This window comes from Myotis davidii, unplaced genomic scaffold (assembly GCF_000327345.1).
Source record: "Myotis davidii unplaced genomic scaffold, ASM32734v1 scaffold404, whole genome shotgun sequence".
In the NCBI taxonomy this organism is placed as follows: Eukaryota; Metazoa; Chordata; class Mammalia; order Chiroptera; family Vespertilionidae; genus Myotis; species Myotis davidii.
This window is the reverse complement of record NW_006295824.1, coordinates 1,424,554-1,436,647: the sequence shown is the minus strand read 5'-3', so window position 1 is coordinate 1,436,647 and position 12,094 is coordinate 1,424,554. Positions and strand designations below refer to the sequence as shown.

At 40.3% G+C, this 12,094-nt stretch overlaps 1 protein-coding gene and 1 long non-coding RNA gene across 2 annotated transcripts in view; one reads left to right on the top strand and one right to left on the bottom strand.

The window, feature by feature from the left end:
* GALNT7 (polypeptide N-acetylgalactosaminyltransferase 7) overlaps positions 1-12,094 on the top strand; it is a 104,612-nt gene that overhangs the window by 31,687 nt on the left and 60,831 nt on the right. The window lies entirely within an intron of this gene.
* Positions 7,708-12,094, bottom strand: part of LOC107184233 — a 22,533-nt gene continuing 18,146 nt past the window's right edge. The window contains exon 3 of the long non-coding RNA XR_001515060.1: positions 7,708-7,804. This is a non-coding gene — a long non-coding RNA (uncharacterized LOC107184233). The remainder of the gene's footprint in view (positions 7,805-12,094) is intronic.

Below are 12,094 nucleotides of genomic sequence, written 5' to 3'. Positions count from 1 at the left end.
GGCCAGGGCGGAAAAGGCACCTGATTCTCTGTGCCCTGCCCCCCAGCTCTTAGCTCCCCCCTGGGTTTCCGAACACTGTCAGTGGCAGGGGGCTTCTTCCTGCTTTCCCTTTCGCCTCCCTGCATTGTGCCTGCATATGCAAATTAACCGCCATCTTGTTGGCAGTTAACTGCCAATCTTAGTTGGCAGTTAATTTGCATATAGCCCTGATTAGCCAATGAAAAGGGTATCATCGTACGCCAATTACCATTTTTGTCTTTTATTAGTGTAGATATGAGTAAAATGATATGGTTCTTGACTTTTTCTGTCTGACTCATTTTGATTAGCATGATATTCTCAAGATCCACCCAGGCTGTCACACATGGCAGTATTTCATTCTGGCTTAGGGCTGAGTTGTATTCCACTGTATGTCAGTTATCAGCTGCATAAAGATGTCTGCCAGATCTCCAGTCTCCAGTCCAGACCACTTCACTGAGGTACATCATATACTTTCCTGTCTTCTCTTGAATGTTTCAGACTCAGCATATCCGAAAAGGAATTGGTCTTCAATGTCGGCCTTTTCCAGTGTTTCCTCTTTCCAGATGTACAAATTGGAAACCTCAAAGCCACCCCTGACACCTCCGTCTCCTTCGCCAGACATATCCAGGCCCTCAATAAATTGATTCATTTCCTAATTAGCCTTCATCCACTCAGGCCTCCTTCAGGCTCTTCAAAATGCTGCTGTCCCCTCCAGGAGCATTAAAACTGTGAACTGGTTTTCCATTGCTCTTGTATCAAGACCACACTCGTTACCCCGGACGCCAGACCTGCTTGTGGCCCCTACCTGTCCTCAGCCTCACCGGCACCGGGTCCCTCTGACTGTACTCCAGCCCTTCTTCCCTACTTTAGGCCTTTTTTGTTGTTGTTTAGCAAGACCTTTATTTCTTTTAAGTTTATTGTGGTAATATTGGTAATAATATATAAGTTTCAGACATACAACTTTATAATTCGATGTCTCTGTATTGCCTGTTTACAACCCAAAGTCTGGTTTCCTTCCATTACCGTATATGTGACTTCCCCTTGTCCAGTTTGCTCTTTCCCATCCCCCACCCCCTCTGGTAACCAATATTCTGTTGTCTGAGTCTATGAGTTTGTTTTTGTTTTGTTTTGTTAGTTCATTTGTTCCTTTTCTGTTTTATATTCCACATAGAAGTGAAGTCATACCGTAGGCCTTCTTGCTGTAGGGACTTTGCACAAAATGTTCTCTACCAGGACGACTCTTCCCTCTTCTCCTTCCCTAGTTACCTTCCCCTCATCCTTCAGCTCCTGCTCAGTAATTCGTCATTCTCAAGGAAGCCACCCCTGACTCCTCAGATTAGATCAGCCCCCATGAAAGGCTCTTTCAGCACCGTATTTGTATGATTATTTGATTATATGTCTCCCCCACTGGACAGAGCAGGGATGCCTTTGCTCATCCTTGTACCCCTGTAGCTGGTACAGAGAAGGTACTCAACACATGTTGTCAATCCATCAGTTAGACATTCCTTTCAAATGTCTAGGGCAGAACAAGAGTGTCTCAGAAGTGCCTCTAGCACTCTAGATGATAGAAAATAGTAGGGTATTTCCCTCTGCAGCTGGGTAGGAGGTCATTGGGAGCCTGATCTCCTACCCAGCTCCTGGGGCCTCCCCCAGCGTTGTGCTTCACAGAGCTGATGACTGAGCCGTGCTGCAGAGCTGAGACTAGAATACATCCCTTGCCCGTGCCTTCGGGCCTGGGAGCTCTCATTAGTTTAACAGCCTGTCTGCAGTTCTTAGCCCGGTTGACCACTCCTTTCTTGAAAGTCTCTCCCACATTGCTTTTCCCAGTGTTCTATTTCTAAATATTTTTCTTCTCTGTCTGAAAACATCTCGGCTCCTCTTCCCATTCATTTGCTCCATCAGAACACTCATTCCAGCATTCAGCCCTGATCTGGCACGCTCCCCTCTCATGTTGCCATTTGTAAAAGGATAAAGTCTGAACCTCCTGGCATTTCCTAAGAGGCACTGCCAGTATCTCCAGTCTCATCTCCTGCCACCATCCCATATGTCCCCTGTACTTGTTACATCAAACACTTTGGAGTTTACTGAATATCCCATGTTCTTTTATGCTTTTGGCCTTTGCCTCCCTCCTGAATGGCAGCCAAACCCCCTTGCGCCCATGCCCTTACCTACCAACTGTTCCCACCATCTACCTGCTGGGGAGTGTCTGCTGTTTTGGAAACATAGATCATGTCACTTACCGCCTTCTCAAGCATCCCTACCCCCACTCCCTCAAAGGCAGGAGAGTGCCTGGCAGATATTAGGCCTGGAATAAATATTTGGATAACTGGAAGGATAGTTCTTTTATTTTTTAATGATGCAGATAAATACTAACCCGAATGCCAAATAGCACTCACGACAAACTAGGGTATCACTGACCGAGCATTCATTCCTGAGATCAGGCCTGTTGATAGCCCAACAGTAAATGTCAGGCTTATTACGTAAATAACCATGACACACTCTGAATGTGTTTTTTCTGTCTCACATAGTTATGTTTCCTTGTCACACTCTCCTAAAATGGGCTTCTAGTCATGACATGGTAGTAAAATGTTGCTCCACACTTTAAATTGACATTATCTGCCCTGAAAACTTTGAGGAATTTATTTTTGAGGTGATTTTTTTTCTTTTTAGATTTGCAAGAGAAGATTCTTATCCTGATCAAAATGTATGTGTCCAAAGGCTCACGTCACAGTACTTTTTTATGAGCTGTTACAAAAGCCCGGCTCCAGGGCAGAGCAAGGATGCACTAGAGGAAAAGCTGTTTTATGCATTTCCAGCTGCAAAAAGTAGTAACATTTCATGTGGGAGTGGTGTATTCATCCTAGAATTTCTCCCCTCAAGGGATAATAGGACATTGCCTTTTCAGCTTTGAAAAGGGTATTACAAACATTCACTCCAAACACAAATACCACATTTGACCTCATTCTGCTCTCACTCAGCAAAATGTTTTTTCCTTACTATTATAAGAATTGATGATTCTGTTGGTGATATAATTTCTGATAAAGTTTTCAGGAAGCTTTGGAAATCATTAGGTGCTTTCACTGTGTTGCTAGATGTGAAGCAGAATTAGAATTACATGGTTTGGCTTTGGCTGGTATTACATTATGAAATTCATTGTGATTAGAAACAAGATTCAAAGTATAGGACTACATAAGCACTTTTCTGGTTTAAAAAAAAGTGTTAATAGTGTTGATGCTGGGATTGCTCTCTTAAAATATTTATAGTTGATCTAGAAAAGAGAATGAAAGATTTAGAGATAGAAACATCATTGAGAGAGAATCATTGATTGGCTGCCTCCTACACACCCCCTTCCCCACCCCCCACCCTAGTGGAGATGGAGTCCACAAACCTGAAAACCTGGCATGTGCCCTGATTGGGAATCAAACTATGACCTCCTGGTTCACAGGTTGACGCTCAAGTGCTGAGCCATGCCGGCCGGGCTGAAAGGAGATTTTTAGATCTTCTAGGAAGAAAGTAGAGTTGGTTGGCACAAGGTGAAAGAAAGTTCCACAACATTATGTGTGGGCAGAAGAGGAGCAGATGGGACCTCATTTCAATCAATTCAGCTTTTAAGTAGTTCCTCCTTTCTCCACCTGATGAAATGGTGTAATGTTCTATTGAAGGGTCTTATTCTTATTTCTCATCCTACTAAGCTATTTGGTTTTAAAGTGTATATTTTCTCTCTCCATGTGCATACATAATATATCTGCATACATAAATTATTCATGTGTTTAAAAATCTTCGCAGATTTTATTTTATAATTTTTCTGTTATTGCTCTGCTTTCATGTTTTTCTGCTCCTTCATTCCCCACTACCTTTCTTATTTTTAGACATTTTGTGGGAATAATGGGGTAGAGTATTTATTATGAAATATTGACAATTTTATTAAAATATTCTGTGCTACTGTTTTTTAAGAATGAAAATATCACTCAGGAGCTTTCTTTGTAAAAGTCAGTCATTACTTAGCTCCCAAACAGAGAGTTAAAATCTACCCACTGTATCCTTTTATGATATATTTTAAAATATACATGTTAAATATATTTTAATATATTTTATATATTTTAAGAGGTATTGTAATTTGTCTTTTACTAACTGTGGGAGATGGGGCTTGGGAAAGAATAAACTAAGAGCTCATTTCAGGCATCAGAAAATATTAATAATTTAAGGTAACATTCAGGAGGTTATTTTCAATAACTCAAATAGTTGATTGCCCCCCAAATAGCTGGTGTTTTTCTACTAAATAATTTAAGGTAACATTCAGGAGGTTATTTTCAATAACTCAAATAGTTGATTGCCCCCCAGATAGCTGGTGTTTTTCTACTGAAAATATAATACTTTCAATAATTTTAATTTTCTCCTTATTTAATTCAAACAAATTACAGACTCATCTTGTCTCATTCTGATGATGGGTAAGAAATTGTATTTAAACTGGGGAAAAAGAGCCCAGTTTCTTCTAAATTTTGCCATATTTAGGTATTCTGTAGTTGACCATAATCTTTCTACAGGATGCACAGAGATCTTCAGAAAATTATTGTGTCAGTAGAGATGGATGCTGCCTTAAGAATGCTGAATGAGCCGAGCTGGTGTGGCTCAGTGGTTGAGTGTCCACCCACGAACCAGGAGGTCATGGTTCGATTCCCAGTCAGGACATATGCCCGAGTTGCGAGATCAATCCCCATGCTGGAGGCAGCTGATCAATAACTCTCTCTCATCATTGATGTTTCTATTTCTCTCTCCCTCTCCCTTCCTCTCTGAAATCAATTAAAAAAACATATTTTTTAAAAAAGAATACCAAATGAAAATCCAAATCCGCAAATGCTGACTCACTAATTGCATAACTATGAGATTTATTGGGTGACTCCTTTATAATGGAAATCTCCCTCTTATTAAGATGACTGATTAAATGTTCAAAAATGTGATAAAGCCAACTTTTTAGGAAGACACATTAATTTCCATTTATTCACAATAGTATAGGATAGATCTGTATTGTATCCTATATTTTACATTTTGCTTATTTGGTTAAGGAGGGGTGGTATTTAATTGACTCAAAGTGCCCTTTTATGAACTTGGTAAAACCTTTCCAGTAGCAGGTTAGAACCGCAGCCCTAACTTACCCAATTGTAACTGTGGTTGCCATAGTATATCATAAATTTTGAGAAAGAGAGAAAAAGGAGTAATCATTAGCTGTTATGTAATAGCAGCTCTCCACAGTCCCGAGTCTCAGTGATTCAGTTCCTAGGGTAGCTCTGGGTCGGACTGGCTTACTGTGTAATACTTAGCCTTGAACCAGCGGTTACCCCGCCAAAGTCTAATATATAGTACTAGAGTTGCTGACCTGATTTCTTTTGGTGGAGCAATTACTGTGATTGCAATCATGCTGTTTTCTCCATTCTGTTACCTTTTGACTTATAACCTGGCCTGGTATTTAGGGGAGAAAAGAATAGGAATTTCTCCTGAGTCTGTTTCTTTCCGGAGATAATTCTTCTATGAGAATGTAGCCGTTTTTCCGTACTGATAAGCCACACGCCCTTCTTTATGTTCAGTTCTGCCCTAGTTGCCAACAAAGACATGACCATTGATTGGCCTTAAATCTCTTCCTAGTTTACAGGTCTTTAAGTGTACTTGAAATAGGGTCCTTTTCCATAAGGGAGGACATCCTAACAATTTAAGGACTCGTAAGGCCGCTGTTTAACCCTGGGTTGATCCGTTTGAAACCCTGATTAAGTAAAGACAAAGTACTTGTCCCTTGCCCCTCTTCCCATGCGCAGTAGGGCCGCTGACTCCCAGTGCAGTGGACTCTCGGTCCTCTGAAAGGAGCAAGACTGGATGGTCTTCAGACTTACTTTAGCATAAAGTCGGCAGAGGGCAAACTAACTTAGAATCCAGCTCTAGATAACCAGAGAGAAACAAAGGTGCTGGGCCTGGAGCACCCCATACTCCCACCCACATCCTGCCACATGTTGTAAGAGTCTGGGAAGGCCCAGCCTGCTCGTTCACCTGTTTCTTCTGAACCCCAGTACTTCTTTGTTTTTACCACCTCCCTCTCTGCTCTCTTTGCCCCCGTTTCTTCTGTTCCTTTAAGGTGAGTAAGTGCAGCTAGAGAAAGGATGCGGATGTGATGTTTACTAAATAAAGGTGTTTTTTAATCAAGAGGGTTTTTAAATCAGAAAATTAAATTTGACTTATTATGTTTTTAAGTTCTGTGGCTCATGCAGAATGATAACCAAATAGTGTACATCTTGTTAGCAGTGGCCACTTCCTAAAGCTAAATTGTAATTTCTCGAGAGATCATGTGGCTGCAGAACTTATCATGAAGAGCTTAGTTTTCCAGGGTTTACCTACAATTTCAAATCCAAACAAGCCTAAATTACTTTCATTTGCTCTAAAGGCCATTTTTCTAAATCCCTTCATATTCATATCATTTCTATAAAGGCATGACCATCTTGGACAAATATCACACCTAACAAAGGTATATACTAGTAGGGGTAAGGGAGGAACTTTGTAAATTGTCAGGTGTAAAGTGAATAGTCTGACCTGATTTCTGACAATCCCATATTTCCATCTGGTGATACCTGACTTTATTTTTTAGTGCATTTCCACCTTTATGAACATACTGATCATAGAAGATTATCCACCGATTCTCTTTTCTGTTTCTAGTCGCCAGTGAGTCATTGACTTTGACTGTACATCAGCTGGAGCTTATGAAGGTATCACAGTGCCAGTGAGTCACAAAGGCATCTGCTAATTTTCATTCACTCTCAGAAAGGAATAAGTAGTTTTCCTTCTCAGGGGAGTTGAGTGATTATACTGCTTCATAGCCATTCTTTGAATCATATAACATTAAGATTTGACATGATTATTCTTAATTGACTTGGGACTAGACAGACAAGTCTCATATTTGGTTTCCCTTCAGGTTTAATAACATACAGGCTTTGAGAAGTGAGCAAATTCATTTTTTCTGCTGAATATTACATAGCATTATTAAGAGTACAATACTGTGCAGAGAATATAAAGTTATGTCCCATTCTCTTGCTGAATCCATAAAGTATTGCCAGAAAGCTTATCTAAGCTCCCCTTTCCCATTTCATATTCTCCATTATCTCTTTCCTTTTTCTTCGCAGAATCTCTCTCAAACCGAAGAAGAATTTTTAGGATTCATCTTCATTTATTTATTCAGTAAATATTTACTGAGGGTTTACATGCCAGGATAAGCATTGAGAATGCAATGGTGACAAGCATGATCGCACCCTTTCATAGAATTTATAGTCTAGTGCAGGGGTCAGGAGCCAAATCTTCCCTCGCCGCCTGTCTTTCTAAATAAAGTGTTATTGGAATATAGCCATATTCATTCATTTACCTATTGTCTGTGGCTGCTTTTGCACTCAAATGGCAGACTTATACTTAAATAATTGCACCAGAGATGCTACGGTCTGCAAAGCCTAAAATGTTTACCACTTGGCCCTTTACTGATAAAATTAACCAATCTCTGCTCTGCTAGGTATGGTGGGGAAATAAGTGCAGGTGGGAACCTGAACAGCCTTTCAACCTTGTTCACACATTGTGCACCAGTAGTTTTATCGCTAGCTTTACCCAGTGGCCAGATAAGTTTCTATGAACGAGTACAAAAAGCGTTTTACAAAGTATCATACTTTAAAAAGATATTAGCTTGTGAGAACATGTAATCAATAACTTCAAAATGCAATGGGTGTTTAATGTTAAGGCATGCCTTTGACATTTATGTAAAACGCTGTGTAATATGAAAACACGAGAGTGCTCGTGATCCGCCTGCAATGTGTTAAGCAGGATGAATTCTCCTGGGGAAGTGGGCCAGTGGTGGAATGTTGTAAGAAGAGAAGTATTTTAGACGTCACTGTGGCTGCTGGGTGAAAAAATAATGAAGAAAGACAGTGAGTGCCTGTGTTGGAATGAGAAGCACCAAAGCATAGTGGTTAAGACCATGAGCTCTTGAGACATAAGGCCTAGATTCAAATTTTGACAAACCCCACCCCCGCCTCCCATGTACTGATTCTGACATTAGGTAACTTCTCTGTCAGATTTTCTGTCTGTAAAATAGGGATGATAATTATAGAAACTAACTCTTGGGATTAAGTTATGTATGTGAAGCACTTAAACTATAGTGTTTGTAATTGTCAGTATTATTGCTGTTGTGGTAATCCTCTTAAGAGATAAGGGTAGAGGAGAGAAGTGGGCAGGTGCAGGAGCAGTACAGGTGATAGGATTGGCAGGAATTCATGAGTGATTGGATGTCAGTAGGGTAGATAAAAGAGAATAGGAAGTGAGGATGAAATGCAGGTATGTACTTGATCAGTTGAGTGGATGGTGGTTCCAGTCCCCAAAGTAGGAAAGACAGTAATTGAAATAGGTTTATGATGTGGGGTCAATGTTAAGTTCAGTTTGGGGTTTCTTAAATTGAGGTACCAGATTGATCTAAGTAGAAATGATCAGGAAGCAATTGACAGCAAGGTCCAAAGATCAGAAGTATGGTGTGGGCTAAAGAAATGGAAGTAGGAATGATCAGTATAAATCTGGTTGTCTAACTTAGAAGCAATATAATGCAGAATGAAGGTGGAATGACAGATAGACTTTTAACCGAACTGTAGAGAACACCAATAGTAAAAATTTAGACAAAGAACCCTTACGTTAAGAAAAGATCAAAATAGTTTTTGGAAGAAGATGAGCTTGAAGTTTGAGTCCATTAAGTATTCCCTTGTTGAGGTAGCTGAATTTGAGAAATATTTAAATTTGCAATTTTTATGTAGACATAGGCCACATACACTACACTATCTATAAAAATAAAAGTGTAATATGCTAATTAGACCAGACGTCCTTACAGATGTCCTTCCTTCCGGACAAAGCTGCAGAGGCGGCAGAGGCCCCAGACCATGGCGGCGGGCTGGGGCCGGGGCCAAGGCCCTTGCATGAATTTCGTGCATTGGGCCTCTAGTGTGTTTCATCATTTGGCTATCTTGATTTTATGTACCATCATATTCCACATTCTTCCAATATGTAATTTTTCCCTTATAGGATATTAGGCAACATAGTGGATGCTATGGTTATGGATGTTGATATCTGATGACCTGTTTAATCTACTTTTTTATATTTTTTGATATTTCCTTCCCCTCATTTTTTACCTCCCCAGTTACTGATTTACTGCAGCCTTCATGTAAAAAATTGAAAAGGGGGAGAATGTGTTTCTCCTTTTTTGGGTCCAATATCTTAGAGTTTTATAATGATTTCTCTATTTTAATTTGTTTACAACACCGCCATAAGTGAGTATAATTTTGGAAAGAGCCAGTAGATGAATTGGAGAACTGGACACTTTTTCCAACATCACAATTACTTCTCAGCTTCAGTGCCTGCATCTCTAATACAGTGAGGTTTGGCTTCCTCTCGTTAGTAAGAGTTAATTCTCAAAAGAACCCTCAGGACTTCATGAATATAAGATTTCTGGCAGCACTGCCTCCTACCTCTTCACCTCTGATCCTTATTAGGGCTCACAGGTCAGGCTCCAGCTAAGTCCCTCCTGGAGGGAGTGCTGATCAGAAAGGCCTGATCCAGAGCCTTATCTGCCTATAACACATGCCTAAAGAAAGGCATCATATTTATAGAATCAGGCTGAGTGTTGCATTTTTTATGTTCAGTTTTGTGTTATCAGAGGAAAATTGTGAAACAACTTCGAAATGTACCAAAAAGATTACTGAGTATACTATCTGACTCAGCTTTCTAAGGTTACTTCGCCCTTTTATTATCTTTGAGCTCTTTTACGATCCTGTAAGTGATAGAAAACTGAAAGTAATGCAGAGGTTTTTGTTCATTGAAAAGGAAATTGTGTGCTGTGGATGCAATTGGTTACTGCCCTCTAGTTACCAATTTTACCCGTTTTGCATCTACTTGTAAATTCTTTGCAGTACTCTTTTTTTTTTAATTTTAAGATTTTAATTGACCAAAAATCTATTCCAATCTCACAGTGCCAAATTGGAAGTGGTTATGAGTGCTCCTTTTTTGCTGTATTCTTGATGTTTATATATTTGTCTGTTCCTTGAATTTACCTTTCAACCAGTTATAGCATCTGTGGATTTCCCTTTTAATTAATGAATCAATTGAAATCTATGTCCCATGTGCAAAAAAATTCTCTCACTATTATACACATGTATGTTTATACGTGCATATAACATCTCTAGAAAAATTTATAGAAACTGCTGGTTATGATGGCCTCTACAGAAGGGAAGCCAGGAAAACTTGCTTTTTGCAGTTTGCCCTTTTGAATCCTTTGGATTTTGTATCATATGCTTATATTAACTGAACAAATAGATAAATTTTTAAAATTCATTACTGGCCCTAGCTGTTTTGGCTCAGTGGATAGAGCATCAGCCTGGGGACTGAAGGGTCCCAGATTCAATTCTGTCAAGCGCACATGCCTGAGTTGTGGGCTCAATCCCCAGTGGGGGTCGTGCGGGAGGCAGCCAACCAATGATTCTCTCTCATCATTGATATTTCTTTCTCACCCTCTCCCTCTCTGAAATCAATAAAAATATATCCTTAAAAAATTCATTACTGAACTCTAAAATCAGTTCTTAGCCAGTCCTTACCAAAACATCAACATCAACTAAATTCACATTTGAATTAACTGACTCTGAAAGGAGATCTTTGTCCCTAAATAAACTACCAGTACATAGCAACCTACCTGTCAACATCCTACCTACAGCCTTCTTTCTGTGCCTTTTAAAGCAAAGCTTTCACCTCTATTTTTAAGATAACTCTAACACTGCAGAAACATTTGGTCAGATGGTACCTATTCTATTTTGAATCTATTAAAGGATCACAATCTTAGTGTGGAGTGAGGTGGTAAACCAGTTAGCCTGTTTTGCAGTTGTTCTAAATTCACATTATCAATTCACCTTGCCTCTTGCCCAGCTATGCATACTCAATAACTCCCCTGGTCTAATTATAGCTAGCGGCTCTCCCTTTAAGCTAGAGGTTCTCAAGCTCGGATGCACAGTGAAATCGCCTGGGAGCTTTTAAAAATCGGGATGCCCAGAACAATTAAATCATAAAGTCTGGGGGTGGGAAACCGGTACTTTTGAAAGCCCCTGGGGTGATGCTCAGGTGAAAAGACTGCTTCATGCAGAGAACAGTACTGGTTTAGCAGAGACTTCATATACTGCACCTTGGGAGCAAAAGCACTGTGAGTCCCTGACTGGAAGATCAGTATTCGTGATACGGGGGGACCACACAGAAATGGGGGCAGCCTTTACCGAGTCTCCTTACATGCAGAGCCTATTTTCCCCTGGGTCACCTCTGGAATGGGGAAAAGAAGGGATTGAGTGTGATTTAAAAGCCCAAACTGACTTGGTTATAGTTATTAGAGCTTTTTGAAAAAGAAAAATAAATAGTTCTCAATTCAGCTGAGGTTTCACTGAGTAGAAAATACCAAATTGGGACTGCTGGGTGCATATGCCTGCCTTGTTCCTCTGCCATTAGGGGTACAAAGCCAGCCTAGTGATGAGTGGCATCTAATACCACTGCCACCATATGGCTGAATTACTGACACAAAACTATATTTGTTGTACACTGGTCAGCTGGGAAAACCACATATTGTACAACTAGAGGCCCGATGCATGAAATTCGTGCAAGAGTAGGCCTTCCTTCTCCTGGCTGCCGGCACCGGCTTCCCTCTGGGACCCAGGCTTCCCTCGCAGCCCTGGCTTTATCTGGAAGGTCATCTGGAAGGACGTCTGGAAGGATGTCTGGTCTCATTAGCATATTACACTTTTATTATTATAGATGTGACCTATTAAGTGTCTATTATTGTCAAAGGTCCTTGAACTTCACTGCTCTACCCCACAACACTGGGCTCTTTGTTAAGAGGTCTTTGGTAGAGAGTTAGTTTCAGAAGGGGAGAAGTAAACAATGCATCCATCATGCATTTCCTTGAAGATGGTAAAGCAGGGAAATAGTCTATCTCTTGGCATACCCTTCACTCCCCGAAAGGTATCTTCTCATGGGAAGTCCTGAT